We start from the raw sequence: 19,825 nt of genomic DNA, 5'->3' as shown, positions 1-19,825 counted from the left end.
TAGGGACATGGATGAACCTGGAAACCATCATTCTCAGTAAACTGACAGAAGAGCAGAAGATCAAACACCACATGTTCTCACTCATAGGCGGATGTTGAACAATGAGAACACATGGACATGGGGGGGAGCACTACACACTGGGGTCTGTTGGGGGGAAATAGGGGAGGCTCAGTGTGGGGTGGGGAGTTGGGGAGAGAGAGCATGGGGAGAAATGCCAGACATAGGTGATGGGGAGGAAGGCAGCGGATCACACTGCCACGTGTGTACCTATGCAACAATCTTGTATGTTCTTCACATGTACCCCAAAACCTAAAATGCAATAAAATAAATAAATGGGAAAAAAAGTATGAGCTACACAAAATAATAAATGGAATAAAATTAAAATAAAACAAAACCATAAACATCAAAAAAATGTATATCAATCAAATGAAGAGTGATGTTCCCAGTGTAGAGACACTACCATTCTTACTGAGATCTCAAATAGGCGAAGGCAGGGGAAGGTGGCTGTTAGGTTTACTTTCCAGTAAACACAGGGCAGCAGGAGTTCCACACTGGCCCTCCTCCTGTGAAAAATTCATGAAGATGTGGATCAAATGTGACACCCTCAAAAACGCACACAATAGTCCAGCAGGAAAAGCAGAAAGAGCACTGAGCCCTGGGCTGGCAAACTCCAGCAGCTGCCCCCAATCTCTAGGCGCTGGTCGGGTGTGGAGTCCGGCGGGGCATGAAGTCCAGCCGGGCAGGCTTCAGAGAGGGACACAGCTGCCTTGTCCGCTGTGAGACACAGTAGCAAAGGTAAGAAGCCATGTTTGCTAGTTTCTACTGTCCAGCGTAATTCTACAAAGCCCCTGACACTGTGACAACGTGCAGCTCTCTGGTGGGATGCTTTGAAGACAAAACAGGATAGACCCATGTCTCTCACTGGAGTCCCTACATTCTTATAGTCAAAAAGCACATGATCCTAGTCCCTGCATTTTCTACACATAAAATCATGTCTGGTCCGGTGTGGTGGCACATGCCTATAGTCCCAGCTATTCAGGAGGCTGAGATGGGAGGATTACTTGAGCCCAGGAGGTCGAGGCTGTAGTGAGTTATGATCGCACCACTGCACTCCAGCCTGGGTGACAGAGGGATACGCTGTCTCAAAAAAGAAGATAACGTTTGACCAGTTAGTGATTGTGCCTCTGTGATCTATCATCTATGAGTGTATTCTTACTCTTAAGCCTTGATTTGGCTCTGCTTTAATGTAACTTTCTAGCAAGTCTGATGGGATTTTGCTGGTACTGAACCCTCACCACCTGTATCTGAGCTATGGGCTGAAACCCTGGCCAGAGCCATTGATAGATCCCCTCTAAAGAACTGCTCCCAGGCAATTGGCCTCTGTCTGTAGTCCTCAGTAAGACTTCCGAATAAAACTCACTTTAATTCTTTGAAAGCTTGATTAGTTTATCTTTAGTTGGCACTAGGAAGGAGGATGTGTCCCATGAAGGCAGGGCTATGGGTGCTGCCGCGTCCCTGATGGGACTGAGCACCCTGCCCAGTGGGCCAACACTACCACCAGGACACATGGCTCTGTCCAGGCATCTCTGCGGAAAACAAGACGAGGCCCAAAGAGAAGACCAGGGCTTGGTGAGGGTGAAGGGCTGAACAAAGAGGGAGCAGCCAGACACGTGTGAGTCCTGCAGACACCAAGACCTCATGCCATAAAATCCTGGTTTATTGCAATGAAACTGAAAATGCTACACGGCAGTTGGAGAGGGCAAAGTACTTAGCGTTAAATGACACTGAAAATGCCCCTGCATCAGGGGGTGTGGGATGTAGCTAGAGTTGCGTGGAGAGGAACACGGAACAAGGAAAGAAATATGGACATTCACAGGCCAAGATCCAACTCAGAAGACCAGAAAATGAACAACCAGCAAACTCAGGAGAAGGGGAAGGAAGGGAGTTTGTAAGGTGAGCTCTGGAAGCGTCCGCAGACCAGTCCTAGCAAAATGGAGATCAAAAGGCAGAAAGTCACAAATAAACAACATTAGAAATGAAAGGCAAATATAACTACGGATAAAGATTTCTAAAATACAATCAATCTTGAAAATAGAGAAAATCAAACGCAGTTTTAGAAAAATATAAATTCTCAATATTGTGTTAAAAATAAACACACACCTCAGTTGTTGGGAAAATCTGGGAGTACAAAAGTCACCCCGATAACTCCTCATTTTAACCTAATTTGAAATTAAACGATTGCTAACACAAAATTTTAAGACTCCAAAGGGATTTTTCTTCTTAAATTTTACAAATCATTTTTTTTAGATTTTCAGAATAAACGAAGCTTCCACCAATTTTGTAGATGCCTGAATCTAGATGCATCGTTTAATTTTCTTCTTTTTCCCATACATCTTATGCTACGCAATACTTATTTTGTAAGATTTCTTAAAAGATCCTGATTATTATATGATTACTGGTCCAGACATATCCCCCTTTCCAGCCTCTTTATCTGGTGCATGTTATTATTCCTTCCTCCATCCCTCCCTTCCTTCCTAATCCAGAGGTTATCCTGCTGCAAGAATCTCTGTCATCGCTACACAGGAGTTCTACACAGGCAAGCGGCCTATATATAGATCATGATAAGGGGCTGGGTGCGGTAGCTCACATTGTAATCCCAGTGCTTTGGGAGGCCGAGGCAGGTGGATCACCTGAGGACAGAAGTTCGAGACCATCCTGACCAACATGATGAAACCCCGTCTCTACTGAAAATACAAAATTAACCAGGTGTGGTAGTGCATGCCTGTCATCCCAGGTACTTGGGAAGCTGAGACAAGAGAATCTCTTGAACCCAGGAGGCGGAGGTTGCAGTGAGTCGAGGTTGCACCATTGCACTCCAGCGTGGGCAACAAGAGGCAGAATCCATCTCAAACAAAAACAAAAACAAATAAATCATATTAAGCAGTTTAGCAGAAAAATCCACTCATCCTGAAACTGCCTTTGAGACAGCAGGGTGGAATAGAATCTTCCAACTCCTGAGCAAACAAGTAAACGTATAAGCTCCCCTTGGAAGATGTCAAATATCCACTGCCGGCTGGTTCTGGAGACTCTGCGCTGCAGGTAACATTTCTCTGGAGAAATGAGATTCTTTCTTTCAGTGGGGTGGCAGGTTAGAACTCTATTCCTCTTACATGAGCATTGGGCTTTAATCAGTGCATCGGGCAAAAAACGGCCTGCAGTTTCCTGAAGCTTCCCTTCAGGAATATTCTCCAACTTGGGGATTGTCACTCAATGAGCCTAGTACAGTTATTTCTCTCTACAGGGGTGAGAGGTCTCTTTCTTCACCGGAGAGCCCATATGATAAGTGACCAAAATAGGCATTTTTAGGCCAAGAGAGCCTATCCAGTGTGGTGACATGGTCTGTCGTGAAAAATTAGTTGCGAGTGTGTTTACTGGTAAGAGAGTAAAAGAATGTATTTAAAACCTGATCCCCTTGCGCCTCTGCCACTTTTTCATGGGATCTGTGGCTTTGCTGAGGACTTCTTTCTAAAAATGTGAACAAACAAATTGCAATCATCAAACAGTCTATGCAGTATAAATGAAATGTTTAACATTCCTCTCATCCGTTTTCAGTCTTCCTTCTCCAGGTCAGGAGACCTATGTCTTTCTCTACGTTCTTACAAACACGTAACATGTAGAACGTTTTTTACGATTTGTAGTTATGATTGCGGCAAAATACACATGATGTGGAATTTGCCATGTTAACCATTTTGAAATACACAGTTGAGCAGTATTAAGGTTATTCACACTGCTGTGCAACTGATCCCCAGAATGCTCTCACCTTGCAAGACTGAAATTCTATGTCTGCTAGATACTAGTACCTGTTCCCAACTGCCCCCAGCCCCTGGAAACTACTCTTTGATTTTCTGTCTCTATGAATTTGACTTTTCTATATGAGTAGAGTCATACAATCTTTGTCATTTGGAGACTGGCTTATTTCACTGAGCATAATGTCCTCAAGGCTCATCCATGTTACATAGCATATGTCAGGATTTCTGTCTTTTTAAGGGCTGAATAGTATTCCATTGAATGAACAGAACACATTTTACTTCTCCACCCATCTGTCCATGGACACCTGGGTTGCTTCCATCTTTTGGCTAGTCATTCCAGACCTTTGAACAGTATTTCTGGAAGAAAGCTTTATTCAATCCAATCAACTCTGGAGGTGAAAAAAACATTCTCCCATATCTTCATGCATGTATTTACCCACAAGTGCATTCAGTTAGAGAATACCTAGTGCATGCCAGGTGACCAGGGGCTTGTTTCACAGAAGGAGATAAAACGGACATGATCCTGCCATTATGAAGAATGAATGGCTTAGACAGAATGTAAAGTGAAGGAGTAGGAGTAAGAGACAGGCTCTGAAAAAATTGAGCCACGTCAATGACAGAGACAAAGAGAGGGTCAAGGCTGGCATACTGAGAAGCTGATAGTTCAGCTGAAGGTGCCAGGCTGTGGACCCAGGCATGCACATGGGTGCTTTTGGACTGGGTGCAGGGCTTCCCATTAGAGAAAACATGATGAATTGGAAAAGGGCAATCAGAAGGCACGGAAGAAGCGGGCATGCCAGGGGCACAGTGAACTGCAGGGACCGTGGCATGAGATGGGCATGAAGAAGAATGGGTAGACCAAGGTGTGAACTCGGAGTATATTCCACATGCAAGGTATGTTCTGAAGGATTTAAGCGAGGCTGTGGCGAGACTGTAGGTATGTTACCAAATAGTAATGTAGGAGAAGAATAATTTGAAGGGGAACAGGAACGGAAGCAGAAGGCCATTAGGTGGCTACTGTGACAAGAAGGTGGCAGCGGCGGCACTTGGGAAAAGTGGTTGAATCTGAGATACATTTTGCAATTAAAACCAATGGAGCTTGGAAGGGGGAACTGGATGTAGGAGGTAAGGGAGGGAGGAGATGAAGATGATGCCTTTCTTTCTTGTTTCTTTTAGTCTAGAACACTTTGTCATGATCCCCAGCACAGTGGGCTTAGGTAGGTCCAGGACACACAACCCATTTTTGTTTGCTTGAGTTCCCCTCCTGCTCCCAAGTCCAGGAACTGCAGAATGCTGGCTGGCTCTAGCACCTTTGATTTCCTCTAAACCTATAGGTTAGAGGATCTCTTGTGTGAACAAATGTCTGCAGGTGGAGGTGCTCAGTGGCCACTCTGTTTGACCATCCCAGGGGTGTCTGGACAGCAGCATGAGCAAAATAGCCCAGAAGTATGGGGACGTTCTATTTGGGATCCACCCTCCATTTTTCTAAGTCACATGATAACTTCATTCATTACCCATATGAACTATTTTTCCAAATGTTTGAAGTCATAAGATAGGAAGAGAAAGAAAGTACTTGAAAGCTAGAGAAGCAGAAGAAAAATCTAAGGCTTTCTCATGCTTCAATTGTCTGTCTTTTAAGGCCATCAGTTCTTACCTTAAAAATGAGAAAATTTTATTAAATTTCCCCAAGTTTCCTTTCAGCCCTACCAATTCATGACTTCTTAGAGTAATTGTCTATTTTTAGGAATAATAAGATCATGTGAGTTTTTCAAAACAAGAACAATAACCTTGTATCAACAAAAAGACTGAAAATGAAATACATTTTCATTTGTGCAACTGAAAACATGTAGAAGCACTACAGTAGGTGTAAGTCACTTCTTTTTTTGTTATTGTTCTTCCAAACTGAAATATAGGGGCCTGGCATGGTGGCTCATACCTGTAATCCTAGCACTTTGGGAGGCTGAGGAGGGCGGCTCACAAGTTCAGCAGTTTGAGACCAGCTTGGCCAATATGGTGACGTCGTCTCTACTAAAAATACGAAAGTTAGCTGGGCGTGGTGGTGCGCACCTGCAATCCTAGTTACTTGGGAGGCTGAGGCAGGAGAGTCACTTGAACCCAGGAGGTGGAGGTTGCAGTGAGCCAAGATTGCACCACTGGACTCCAGCCTGGGCAACAGAGTGAGACTACATCTCAAAACAAAGAAAGAAAGAAAGGAAGAAAGGAAGGAAGAAAGAAAGAAAAGAAAGAAGGAAGGAAGGAAGGAAGGAAGGAAGGAAGGAAAGAAGGAAGGAAGGGGGAGGGAAGGAAGGAAGGAAGAGAAAGAAAGAAATATAGGAGTTCTACTTCTGAATATGATAAACTAGTTTATAGCAGATCAATGTTCTTGCCCAGAGCCACTGAAAAAGCCAGATAAAATGTAAGACTCTGTTGAAATGTCCTGAAGAGCCATAGAGGCAGCTCACAGGAACCCCTTTCTCAGAGCCTGCATCTGGGAGGAGTGTGGTGGCATGGAGGGGAGCTTTAATGGGCTGCTTTTTACTTTGGAACATCTGCCAGTTTGGTGTGAGGGAAGAGGCCGAGAACATCCTCGTCTTGGACAGAAGCAGGCTGTCAAGAGGCCCAGAAGCCAGAAGAGCTTTTAGAAATTTCACAAACCTAGAAACAGACGTTGGACCTCAGGATTGGAAGATGGGAGCAGGACTTGCAGAGAGCAGGGTGGGAAGGAGGGGTGCAGTAAAGACAGGTATTTGCTGAACTGTTCAACTGAATGGTAAGAAGACTAAGAGAATTAACCGCAAGCTGCAGGAGATGCAAAAACAAATGTAGTACATAACAGGAGGAAGCTTAAGTTATGAGTTCATCTGATGCTCTATAGAAGGGAGTCCTATGTGACCTCTGCCCAGGAGCCATGCTGCATGAACGTAAATTGATTGTGCAAGCAGTTGTAAGCCATGGATTTCTTGCTGGAAGTATTGCACAGACAGGTATTCTCCAAGCAAATAGTATTAGTCTATTTTCCCCAAAGCCCAGAATTATGCCTTAATTTATTTCCTCTAGGACCATCCCTTCACCCTCCCATAATAGAAGGAAAAATGCAACCCAGCCCAACTGCTTCAACTCTGTTCTCCATGGTGTTTCGGGGGAAACTCAGAATCAGACATCTTGGGTTCTGAACCTGGCACCCCATGTGAATTAAGGCCTGTTACTTTCAGATGTGCTATATCTGAAAAAAAGGGGGGTGGATAATAGTACATACACAGTAGAATTGCTATGAGCATTTAATGAATTTTGCTAGCCTTGCACGTAGTAAGCACTCATTCAGTACTTATTACCATTATTATTGACTTACCGGAATTAATACAAATATCAAGTAGAAATAGCATAAGTGGGTTTAGCAGAAACACAACTGGCTCTTGGGAAGCCTAAATTGAGGGCTTCCTGGGTGTTGATGCGGAAATATGCCCAGACGGTGAACTCCGTTAGCATGGTCCTTCAAGTCCTTCACAGATGTAAGCTGGATATGTTCAGGTGCTTGCTATGCTCCAGCCAGATGTGGGAAGGGCGGCTGGTGAGTACTGGAGAACATCACCCTGGCACCATCAGGGCTTTAGATGTGGCATCGGCTTTCTTGCCAATTCACCTGGTGTCCTCAGCTGGCAGGAGACTCTGGCTGTATGCAGGGCTCTTCTGCCTGCTGCACGCTTCTGTGCTAATATCCTGCACACTAAGCACACCATTCAGCTGCTGAAGTCCATGCATGTGAGCCCAAAAGTGTGGGTGCATGTCAGCACATTTTGCGTTTGTGCAAATGAAAACATGTAGAAGCACTACAGTAGGTGTTGGTCACTTCTTTTTTTTGTTTTTGCTTTTCCAAATTGAAATATAGGGGCTCTATGAGGCTGGGACAACAGCAGCCCAGTTGATTGGAACACAGGCGTGCAGACATCTTGGAGAATCAGTGGGGCGTCTGACTGGGTTGGTTGAATGGAAGGTAATCCAGAACATGGCTACTGTAGTTGCTTTATTTTTCTTTCTTTCCGTTATACAAGTAATACATGCTTGCTGAAAAAGAAAATCGGATAATAATTAAAAGCATAAAGAAGTAAATTAAAATTACCTGTAATTCTACAACACAGTGGGTCTGTTTTCTGAAAACGTGATTATTTTGGTTTCTAAACTGTTTTCAGTACGAGAATTTTTGCTTTGTTTTTGTTTTCCAAAATCATGGCAGATGAATGCATGAAGATTTACCCCTCGATTCCAAACTTCCAGTAATTAAGTGTATGTGTTTTGTATGCAGTACACTTCATCCAAGGTGAATAAACATTGACAAAGTGATTTGGTAACACATCAAATGGTGGGTCGTTTGTAATACATTCAGTGCCACCCTCGCCCCTGTTCTCTCAAAGGAATTTCAGTCTTATCCTGGTCAGAATTAAAAGGTAGATAAGCTGTCAGCCTATGAGCTTCCTGGTCTAATTAATTTGGGGACAGCAATGCTTATGAGACAGTCATAAGCATCTGTTTTCTCCTGAGGTTATCAATTCTCTTTTCTGTACATGTCAACTGCAAACCTGATAATAGACTTCAAGGGAAAATTTGGAACAATGTGCGCCCTGTAAAAACAAAAAGAAATGAAGTGAAAGATGAAGAAAGGGAGGAGGAAGGAAGGACGGAAGGAAGGAGAGAGTGAGGAAGGAAAGGAAAGGAAGGAAGGGAGGGAAGAAAGGGAGGATAGGAGGGAAGGAGGGAAGGAAGGGAGGGAGGGAAGGAGGGAAGGAGGGAAGGAAGGAAGGAAGGGAGGGAAGGAGGGAAGGAAGGGAGGGAAGGAGGGAAGGAAGCGAGGGAAGGAGGGAAGGAAGGGAGGGAAGGAGGGAAGTAAGGAAGGAAGGGAGGGAAGGAGGGAAGGAAGGGAGGGAAGGAGGGAGAGTGAGAGGAAGAGAGAGAAAGCAAGCAAGCAAGAAAGAGCAGACACAATGCTATTCATTTCTTCTTTTAATGTTTCATATTTTAAAGTGAAATCTGCTGCTTTTTACAGTGCATATTTCTTCTTTGACCACACTGGTGTTTCGTAAAACTTAAATATTTGAATTTTAGTAACATCAGTTGGGTCACCATTGATGCTGCGCCATTTCTTTTCCCAAAGATTCATTTCCCTTACAAAGTGGCAATTCGCATAAATCGTGATGTTGGAAGTACGCAGAGTTGAGGTTGGAAGGAAGTAAAATTGCCCAAGGTCGTTTAAGCTGCTGATTTTATCACCTAGGAGTTCAACATTCTGTGCTTCTGCAGCCGTCTAAAATCAGCTGGAAAGGTTTAAGACCCCATTTCCTGCTCTCGCAGGGACTGTCCTGCTGCTGTCCCCCTCTCCTCTCCTTGCAGTAGGCGGGTGTTTCTCTTCCTATGTGAGGAGCGCCCGCACCGGAGGTTTGGATTCCATCTTTTCCTGTCCCTGCAAGGGATCGTGCTGCATCATCGTCTTCCCTGCCCAGCAGCAGCAGCATCTGCTGTAGCTAAAGACAGACCAGAAGGAACTCTCCTGAGAACTCATGCCCCTTCATAGGCACCTCCCCTCTCTTTCCCTTTAGGGACCTTCAAAAGCAGCTACTTATTTTGTTCTCTTTCACTTTGATCCTTTATTTCTAGCTCTGTAATCTACGGTTTTTGTCTCCACCATTCCACTACAAACTAGAAGTTTAGACTTGAGAAGTTCTTCAAGAGGTTTTCATGCTGATTTTTCGTATTTTTCTATTAATAAATCTAGACCACACACACACACACACATACACACACACACACACACACACACACTTTTTAGACCTTTGCATTCTTGATGTCTTACATTGATTGCCAATGCTGATGCTTCTCAAATCCAAAACTCCCAACCATACTTGTGTTTCCAGCCCTAGGCCAGTATCCAATTTCTTAGCAGACCTGAGCATCTGGATCTAGACAAGTCTAAAACCTAACTCAGGATTTCCTGTTTGAGCCCACTAGACTCACTCCTTCTAGAACTCATGTGTGGTGAGCAAAGCTGCCACCCCACTACTGTTAACAACACACCTGGGGGTGATGCCAGGTGCTGCTCCCTAGCCTCTCGATTCCATCGGTCACCCACTCAACCCGACGGATTCTCTTGCTAAAACATATCATTCCATTATCTTATGACAGGTTTCCACCCTTTCTTACCATCCACATTTATAAAAAAATTTACAATAATTGTGAAATACAACACTCAAGAAAATAGTATAAAATTCACATATATATTAGGTTGTTGCAAATGTAATTTTTTTTTTCGCCAACCTCAGAATAAACCAGTCCTCAGGTCAAGCAAAAGAACATTCCTTGAACTCTGAAAGCTTCTGAGTTTTCTCTTCTGGGTAACATCCCCTTCCTTCTTCTGAAGGCAAACCCCTATTCCGGTTTAAGAGTGATCACTTCCAGGCTCACGCCTATGATCCCAGCACTTTGGGAGGCCAAGGCAGGTGGATCACAAGGTCAAGAGATCAAGACAGTCCTGGCCAAGACAGACCAAAACTCTACCACAAAAAAAAAAAAAAAAAAAAAAAAAAGAAAAAGTGATCACTTCCTTACTTTCCTCCTAGTTTCCTCTCTGACACATGTGCTCTGGGTTTCCCTCTCTGTGAGCAGTATGTATTCTATTCCTTGATTTTCATTTCGTTTTTCATTCACATTTATGAGTTTGAGATTCATCCATGCAGTGAAGCACAGTGGTTGTTGTGCAGGGTTCCAGGACATTAATACAGAGCACACTTTTCCCCATTTGTCACTTGGGAGACACTAGGTGGTTCCTAGCTTGAAGTGGATCATGGTAACACCGCTGCCTGCAGGACACACTGCGGTTCCACTCCCTGCTACGTGTCTGACAAACCTAGGGTGCATTCCTTGGAGTGCATCCCAATCCCAATTGGGGCTGGTCCCAATTATCTACCCCATCACTACCTGGCATACAAGTACCACATGAATTCTTAAGTGATTTCTGCAATGGCAAATGAATCGTTCTCTTTCCTTCCACCTTTGATGTCAAGGATTTTCCCAAGGTGCAGATCTGATGATGCCACCCTTCTGCATGGCATCTTTTCAGCGACTCCCCTCCACCCTTGGACAATATTTATATTTTCTAACAATGGCATTTAGGGCTGATTGTGATCAGAGCTCTGTCCTTCAATCCAGACTCCCACCTTGCCATTTGCTTACCTCAGCCATATACATCACCCATCTGGAAGTGCTCCCAGCTACTACAACATGAAAGTGTTTCTTCAAGAGCTGACCCTTTACACACAATTCTTCATTTATATCAAATCCTTATGGAAGATACTCCCTAATCTCCTGCCTGAGTCTAGTGCAAGTCCCCAGGATTCTGAAATCTCTCCAGGCATTCATTTATTATAGCAGTTATCAAGTTGTATTGGGAGTTATCTGTTTACATTGAATTCATTCATAACCTGCCTTCTTATACAAAAGGGTTGGATAGATGAAATATAATAGAGATGGAACCATATAAGGAGTTAAGTGTAGCTAGACTACAGTTTAAAGAGGGAACATTGGAAATTAGTACACAAGCAATGGGATTCCATGTGGTCATTAAAACTGGGTCCCAGAAAGACACTTAGGACAGGAACCACAAAGCAGGTGTGCGCCTTCACCAGATGGTGGGAATGGGGCTGCGTATTCCATCTTTGAATTCCCAGTGCCTGACACCTCCTCAGAGCAATAGGGTCACGTGGGCATTGGAAGTGGATGCCCAGGTAACAGGCACCTTTAGAATTGCCATCATCTCATTCATATGAAGTTGGTGTATATGGCTAGACGATTAAATCATTTGGAAGGATGAGTGCCATCTATAAGCCTACTAATCCATCTGGAGGGACAATCTGTCAGCAGCTGTCACAAACACTGAGCAGGCTTCGGAGTTGGGAGCAACTAACGGCAATGATGGAGGGCTTCTTTTAAAATTAAATAAACATGAAGAAATGTTTAAAAATTTAGCTAAAATAACTTTTTGTTCTTAAATATTCACAGCTTCCTGTTTTATAACTTTTTTCACAAGGTTAGAAGAAGAACACTCAGGATTTAGGAGTGCCTAATAACTGTCTTCAACGACTTAGGGAGGAGAGGCAGGTGGAAAGAGATTTGTTTTGAGAGCAGCATCATAAACTAGCTTCATTCACAACCATTATCTGAGAGGCTGCCATCTACACAGGCCAGACGTCAGGAATGAGCAGCTCTCAGGCCCCTCCTGGAAACTGCATCCCCTTCCTTCTGACCGCTCACCAAGTTCTGACCACATTATGGGGACTAACAGAACTTACCCTGCCTTGTTCCCTTCAAATATGATTCGGGAAATCAGAAAATTTTTATCTGGAGCCAGAAAGAGAAGGTTTTATTTATTCTGATTTCTCTTGAGAGGTGCACTGGATGGAAGACATCAATACTCCTTTTTATTGTGCAGCCCGGCATGCTGACGTCTTGTTAATGAACACCTTCCATCTTGCAGTTTCTCCGTAGCCGCTCTCTGCCTGGTGGTGATATAAAGGCTTCTCAGAGCATTTACGTGTATTCAGTCAGCCAGACAATGGCATCCTGTAGGCTTACTTAAAGCTTGTCTTTTGGTTATATTGCTGCAACATGTGATTCTTAAATCCTCAAATTCTAAGAAAATAAAGCCTGAAGGCAAGGAGGATGTGTTTGACACAATAGCTCACTTAAAGATGGACCAAAATATCCCTGGAGAACAAAACAGAAACTGAACATCACCTTAGAATAACAATAATATATATTTTTATTATTATTGAGGCAAGGTCTCGCCATGTCACCCAGGCTGGAGTATACTGGTGCCGTCACTGCTCACGGCAGCCTCAACCTTTTGGACACAAGTGCCCCTCCCTCCTCGGACCCCCAAGTAGTCTCCCTGTAGAATTTAAAGAAAAATACTGAGTTAAGAAATGGCATAGAGAAGGCCAGGATTACTCTGGAACCCATCACCCTGAGCCTTCACAACAGCATGGGCTCTTCTGGTGGTCACCACCTCGCTTCTCCTCAACATGATAGGAGCCACACGACTGAGCTCAGCATTCAGATTGGTCAATCCCGTCTGTTGCCCACATGCCTTCATCCCAGTCTACATACATCCTTGACAGACATCCTAGGGTTCCACTCCGAATGTCGTGCCCCCTGTGCAAGTTCTAATGTGACCCTATGGCACATCACTCCCCTCCACCCCCATCTTCTGGCCAGCCTGAGTCAAGCGCACATCCCCAGGATTCTGCTCTGTGCCTGTCAAGCTCTCCTCTGATCTTTTCTCTCATCTTTTGACACCTGGCTGTTCTCTGGGAACATCCTGTCCCTGCAGACACAGGTTTGTTGGTTTTTCTTTCCCACATGCTGCCTACATCAGGATCAGGAAGTGGAGTTGGTTTCTCCTCTTTCTTGCTGTTCCTTCCAAGCCTTTCTTCTCCCTCTGTCCTAACCAGAAGTCCTGATGCTCAAGGATGTGTCTCACTGGCCTCTGCCATCCCCTGCCTTGTCGTTGCCACTGTCTCCTTACTTGGTCCTTCTCAGTCATTTCAGACACTAGATCCAGCCACAGCCTTGTGCACACTTTGTCCTGATCATCATCTACATTCTGATGATCTTCTACACTGGCGTTGCCAACCTCGCGGATGCTTAGGGTGGCCATATGTCATGGTTTCTCTTGGAGTGCCCAGCTTAGGCCTATTGTCCTGGGGTAATTGTCATCAGCACCACTTTCATCCTCATGCCTCCCCATTTGGAAGATAAATGATACTGGTGGTTTTGTGGTTGGCCAGATATCTACTCCTCTGCCACTCCTTCCTCTTCATCTACATTCTCCTCTCTCCCACTTCCACCAGTCACTCCTCCATCATATCTGGAGTCTTATGCTCACCAATATATAAGGTCTCAACTCTGAGCACTCAAAACTTGAGTATCGCCTCCTATTCTTTCAGTTGCAAAGCAATTTAGACTTCACTGAGATCTTCCATTCGACGATCCCTTCACTTCCTCTGTGGACTTTCATCACAATCAACTTCCCGATGCCCTCTACTCCAGTGGAATTCCCTGCCCAACCCTAACCTGCTTTAGTGTAAGTATCTTTCTTCCTTCTGTCTGCATCCAAGCAGAACTTGATTTTAAAACTATCACTCTACCAGACTGACTGGTTTCATCTTAAATCATGACTACAAACCTCAAATAAGTAATGATCCTATGGATCAATCCTATTCACGTTCCCCCATCTGCAGTCTGCCAGTGTGTCAGGCAGTGGCCTTGAAGACTGAGCAGTAGAATTTACCTCATCTGAACAACAGAAAGAAAATAAACCAGAAAAAAGAAAATAAAGAGAGCCTCAGGAACATGTGGGACTCTGAAAAAAGATCCAACATTCATATTTTGGGAGTCTCAGGAGAGTGTGGGGGTGACAGAGTATTCAAAGACATAAGGTTTATACATTTTGTTTACATAAACAAAGGTTTAAATATTTTGCCAAATTTGGGGGAGTTTTCTGCTATTATGTCTTTGGATATTCTTTCTTAGTTTACATACTTTGGGATTTGTTCAAAAGATCAACCAATTCCAAATAGAATACAGCAAAAGAAATCCAAGCTGAGATATGTCATAATTACACTTTTGAAATCTAAAGACACAGAAGAAAATCTTAAAAGCAGAGGGAGAGAAATGATGCATCCCTGTAGGAAAACACCCACTCAAATGACAGCAGATTTCTCATCAGAAACCACAGAGGCCAGAAGAAAGTGGTACAGCATTTTTCAAGGACTGAAAGAAAAGAATTGTCAACGATGAATCTAAACCCACTACAATTATCCTTCAGGAAAATAAAGACCTTTTCCTATAAAGGACAACTAAATAATTTGTCTCTAAAAGACCTACCTTGAATGACTGCTAAAGGCAGCTGTTCAAGCAGAGAGGAAAAGCTGAAAGGAAGAATTGTGGAGTATCAGAAAGGAGGAAGGAAGGGTAGAAAAGGCAGGCACGAACAAGACTAGACTTTCGTCTGTGAGTTTTAAAAACCATATTTGGCGAGTGAAACAAACATAACACTATCTAAGACACACATGAGATTTAAAAATGGGACCATAAAGAGACCTAAACAGAAGTTAGGTCTCTTTATTTCACTTGAAGTCATAAAATACAAGGTCTAATATTACTCATTAAAAAAAAAATGGACTCCTTCCTCAACAACACCTTCCCCTTCACTACTTTTTCATCTCTCTGGCATTTCACAGCAATCCTTCTTGGAAGAGTTTCACTCACCATCCCACCCTGGTTTTGTTTCCCTTCACACCACTCCAACCAAAAGGATCTTTTCAAAATCCTTTGCAATTCTGGCAAGAATAGACAGCTGATATTTTCCCAAATTGTCCTCTAGTAATCAAAGGCATTTTCCTGTCAGCTCTCTCTGATGTCAGGATTATTCAGAATATGTATTTTCTGAGTCATCCTCCCTCACTGCCTTTGGTTCCTTGACAATGGAGCTTACACATTAAAGCACAAATCCTCCTAATATTTCATATGTTGGCTTGGATTTCATCATTCGTAACAATTTGCTACCTTGAAATTAAAACCCCGTCACATCTACGAAAAGCTTAGCTTTAAAACAGCACTTCAACCAGACAGTTAGTCCTGTGGGGAATGACATAATTGCCCAAAGAACCAAGCCACAAGGCTTTTACTATACAAAGAGTGAACATTTGCAAGAGTTAAGCCTTGTTCTATTTTCACTCTTAATTTCTTTGATGCTACAAAATTATGGCACTCCTAGATATTCGGCAGAATCAGAGTCTTCTTATTATTTCTCATGTTGACAGCACTTTGAACTGAACTATTTTGAGTTCAGTATTTCGAGTCTTTCAAGATCAGTTTCAATTTGTAAAGATGCACATCTCAGTACAGAACAACCTCCAGAGGAATGAGAGCCATCTAAAGCTTAGGAATCCTGTTTTGCCCAAACACAATGAAAAGGAAAGGAGATGAGAAAATATGGGTATACGTATGAAGTGCGTGTGTGTGTGTGTGCATGAGAGAGAGAGAGAGACAGAGAGAGAACAAAGCAAATTAGAATGAAAAGATACACTTTAAAAAAATCCATTGGTCTGAGTTTAGATGTTTACTCAGGCAAGTCACGTAGCTCCTCTGAGACTCATGTGTGAGTAAGTGGATAATGCCCACCTTGCAGGTTGGTGGGGAAGTCGTCCATGTTGATCACCAAACCTTGCTGCTCTCTGTTCTCCATGAGGAAGACTCAAAAGCTAGCTACTTCTGGCTTTGCTGGGGCGTTGGTGTGCCACACGACTCATTGTGGCCATGAGTTGGGAACAGACAGTACCTCAAGGATGTTCATTTGATTTTCAATGTGAGGCCATACAGAGGTCTCATGCCTGCCACATGGCCAGCATTCAACCTGCTGCCTTTGGGCCTGGCCTCTGAGCAGCAGGGATGAGCAGAGAGCCTTGCTGACGTGCATTGTCGTGTTTCATGGACTAGAACTAAATCTTGGTTTTTCGAAACCCTGAGATGTTCAGTCCTATGTTTCCAAGGCATCATCAGATTTCTGCCACATCCGGTGACTGTTACAGTGATGGAGGTCAGAGAGGCTCATTGGGCAGGGACGATACAAATGCTGATATTGCTCTTGCTGTGAAATCCATTCTTACTGATTCTTCCCTGTCTTCAGGAGAGTGTTGCAAACTCTCTCCTCATACCACCCACCCTCACATAACCCCCTCCTCTTAAAGGTTCATGTGAAGACAGAGAATATAAAGTTGATTTTCTAACAGGCACTGGGAGTCAACCCAAGTTATTTGCTTATTGGGTGGAGGCAAGTGGCCTTAACCCTCATGGTAAGCCTGTGACAGTGCAAGCTCAGTAAGATACCATTGTGGTTTCTCCCTTCTCTGCCAGGCCTCGTTCTCATTGCACTGACCTTGCAGTAAGACATCCCTGAATCCTGTGCTATTGAAGATCTGAGGCCGTCCTACATGGCCTGCTTTATGGAAGGGTTTTTGGTACTCCCATCACCACATCCACAGAGAAGGCAATTGTAGGCTAAGGGACCAGCGGCTGTGATGCTGCTGGTGTGCTGAGCCGCTCTGCATTGCCAAGGCCTTATGCTTGCTATAAACACTGTCATTGCCAGCTCTGCCCTTTGCCAGAGTCCTAAGGGTCATGGTGGAGGGCAATGAGCAGACAGGAACTGCCCCAGCCATGGCTGGTGTTCACATCCCTCCACCCGCAGGGAGCCACAGACCCTGCTACCGCTGAGGCCAGGAGACCAGCCAGACACCATTGCTGACTCCACCCATGCTCCCTCCACCTCGTTCACACCTGCCACACTAATCATCCCAGAAAGTGACTTCCACATGTCACTTCTGTGTTCCTCTCATGGTTCGCCATTCTTTGCAGAACACAGGCAAACTCCCAGCGTCAGTCAGCTAGGGCTGCCGTGACAGCACCACGGCCTGGCGGTTTAAACCACAGAGATTATCATCTCACAGATCTGGAGGCTGCAAGTCTAAGGTCGAGGTGTCAGCAGGCTCAGTTCCTTCTGAGACTGTAAGAAAGAACCTGTGCAGGTCTCTCTCCTGGGGGTTTGCCAGCAGCCTCTGGGTTCCTTGGCATGTGAACGCATCACCCTGACCTCTGCCTCTGCCTTTGAATGGCTTTCTCCATGTTTGCATCTGTCCTTGTGTCTGAATTTCCCCTTTTTCACAAAGACACCAGTAATATTTGATTAACTCCCTCCCCCCAACCCACTTGCCAAGGACCTCATTCTAAATTGACTGCACTGGCAAAACCCTATTTCCAAATCAGGTTGCATTCTGAGGCACTGGGGATTAGGACTTCAACATAAGTATCTCAGAAGGGGGTGCAGTTCAGCTCAAAACACTCCCACAGTCGAGCAACCCAGGCTCTCCACCATGTTTCCAACCTTCCTTTTCCATCTTATATTCTGAACTCCAACATGCCTTCCCACCATGCCTGTGCTAGCCAGATGGCTCGAACACTTCCCTGCCTGGGGGTCTAAGCCTTCCTTCTCAGGTCCATCCACTCTTTAACACCTAGGGAAATCACTTTTGTGAAGGGTTTTGGGATCCCTCCAACCTTAATGATATAGGTGAGTGCACTGAACTCAATTGTTTGCATATACCATAGATTGGGCAACTACTCACAGGCTTCCTTGCAGTTACCCTATCTTCCAGGGCAGTGTCACCCCTAGACCGGGCAAGAGAGACCACCATGTGAGGTGTCCATGGACCCAAGGAAGAGGTCTATGAAGAGCCTGCAGTCACCTGCCAGACAGTTTTCCCTCACCAAACTGTCCCCTTCAGAGCTGAGGACTGGATCTTCCCATGCTGACACCTCCAGTGGGAAAGAAAGTTCTAGATTCAGCTCTGGGTGTCCAAGTCATTATGGAGGTATATTTGTCAAGGTGGAAGAAAAAGACATATTCTGTTTAGCAGTTTGTAAGTTTGATTAATCACTTTAAACTATTTGGACCTATGGTGTGGGTGCCATTTGCCTCTTAATCAGGGTGGGGTAGGAGTAGAACTTGCTACGGGCAAGCTCTCTCCCCATCTGCTGCACTCCTGTATTCTGACATGAACTTTTATAAAGATGAATACAAACTTACCTGAAAGGAAGTTGGTCCTTTCGGGCCCTTCAGCATATGTTTAGCTGCTCCTGTTCAGTTCTGATATCATTATTCTTCCACTCTCCTGTTTTGTGCTGAAGTAATAAGATGTTTCCATGAGAGTATGCTTTTGTCTCAATAAAAGGACTTTTGGTGAACCAATAGAACAAGTCCCCAAACGCCACCTCCAAGTCGCAATGATAGTCTCACGATGCAAGAGGAAAGGTGGTTTTCGGTGGAGCAGCTAATGGTTGGGATGTGGGAATGAGGCTTCTGCGTCTCACGTGGCGGCCACTCATGTCTGCTGTGCAAGTCAGTTTCTATGTCTGCCCCCAGGCAATGTCCAGCCACCTACTGACCTTACGTGATAGGGGATGAGGAGGAGATACTCTGCATGGCCCCCAGTGACAAAGAAGAGGCCCTCAGCTATGGCTACTCTTGTGTGAGTAGAGGGGAGGATTTCTTAACTGGCAGGAATAGCTTCTACTTGAATGCATTTGGGAATTTTCAAAGGCATATCAGATGCCAGAAAATTAATGCAAAGAGCTCATGCTGGCAAAAAGGCATTTGGTTGAATACAAACTCACCTGGATTTTTCCTTTCTGTAAATGAGAAGAGATTGTGGCTTTTCTTTTCTAGGAGCACCAGGAAGGGTTGGCTGTTCCCAGCTGAGAGGGTGGCAGCTGAGCCTTCCCAGTGGTTCATACCACCTCCTTTCCCTCCCACCACCAACCCTCTCTGCCTGGGGCTTCCCCCCAACCCCCCTGCTCCCCTCCCCCTCAAGGACATAATCACTTAGCCCCTGTTACTCTGTCATAGTTAAACTAACTTCACTTCTAAATATTCACTTGGGCAAGAAATATTCTCTTTAACATTTTTCCCCTCATTTTATTTCTCTTTGAAATCTGATCTAAATACTTGAGTAAAACCTCTCTCCTTTTTCTCTGTCAATTCTGTTTTTGAATCAGATTACTCCTATCATGGTTTAAGTATAGGACTGACACGCCACTTCAAAGCATGTCTGGGATAGAAAGATCTTCTATTTTATATTTGATCCAAAATGCATCCTGATCTTGCTGTCTGCTGCTGGCCCACTGCTAGCTGAGAGAACAACTTATCTTCACTGAGGAGAACATAGAGTCCTGGAGATGTTTTAGATGAGTGGCGTACCTCACTTTCACTATCAATAGCTAAGTAACTGTTATGAAACTTTTCTATAATACCGCCATAATTCAGGTAGTTCTGAAATAAAAATAAAGCAAGGTAATGAAGAACTATTCATCACTACATCAGGAGGTTTTAATCTGGTGCAAATAGACTTGTAGGT

At 44.2% G+C, this 19,825-nt stretch overlaps 1 long non-coding RNA gene across 1 annotated transcript in view; it reads left to right on the top strand.

Moving 5' to 3' along the window:
- The window catches only part of LOC108304172, a 22,350-nt gene extending 3,981 nt beyond the window's left edge, over nucleotides 1–18,369 (top strand). Inside the window, exons 2-3 of the long non-coding RNA XR_001825147.1 lie at nucleotides 9,076–9,236; nucleotides 18,068–18,369. This is a non-coding gene — a long non-coding RNA (uncharacterized LOC108304172). The remainder of the gene's footprint in view (nucleotides 1–9,075; nucleotides 9,237–18,067) is intronic.
- The last annotated feature ends 1,456 nt before the right edge of the window (nucleotides 18,370–19,825 follow it).

This window comes from Cebus imitator, unplaced genomic scaffold (genome assembly GCF_001604975.1).
Source record: "Cebus imitator isolate Cc_AM_T3 unplaced genomic scaffold, Cebus_imitator-1.0 Scaffold53, whole genome shotgun sequence".
In the NCBI taxonomy this organism is placed as follows: domain Eukaryota; kingdom Metazoa; phylum Chordata; class Mammalia; order Primates; family Cebidae; genus Cebus; species Cebus imitator.
The sequence above is the reverse complement of the archived record's forward strand: the minus strand, read 5'-3'. Positions and strand labels throughout refer to the sequence as shown.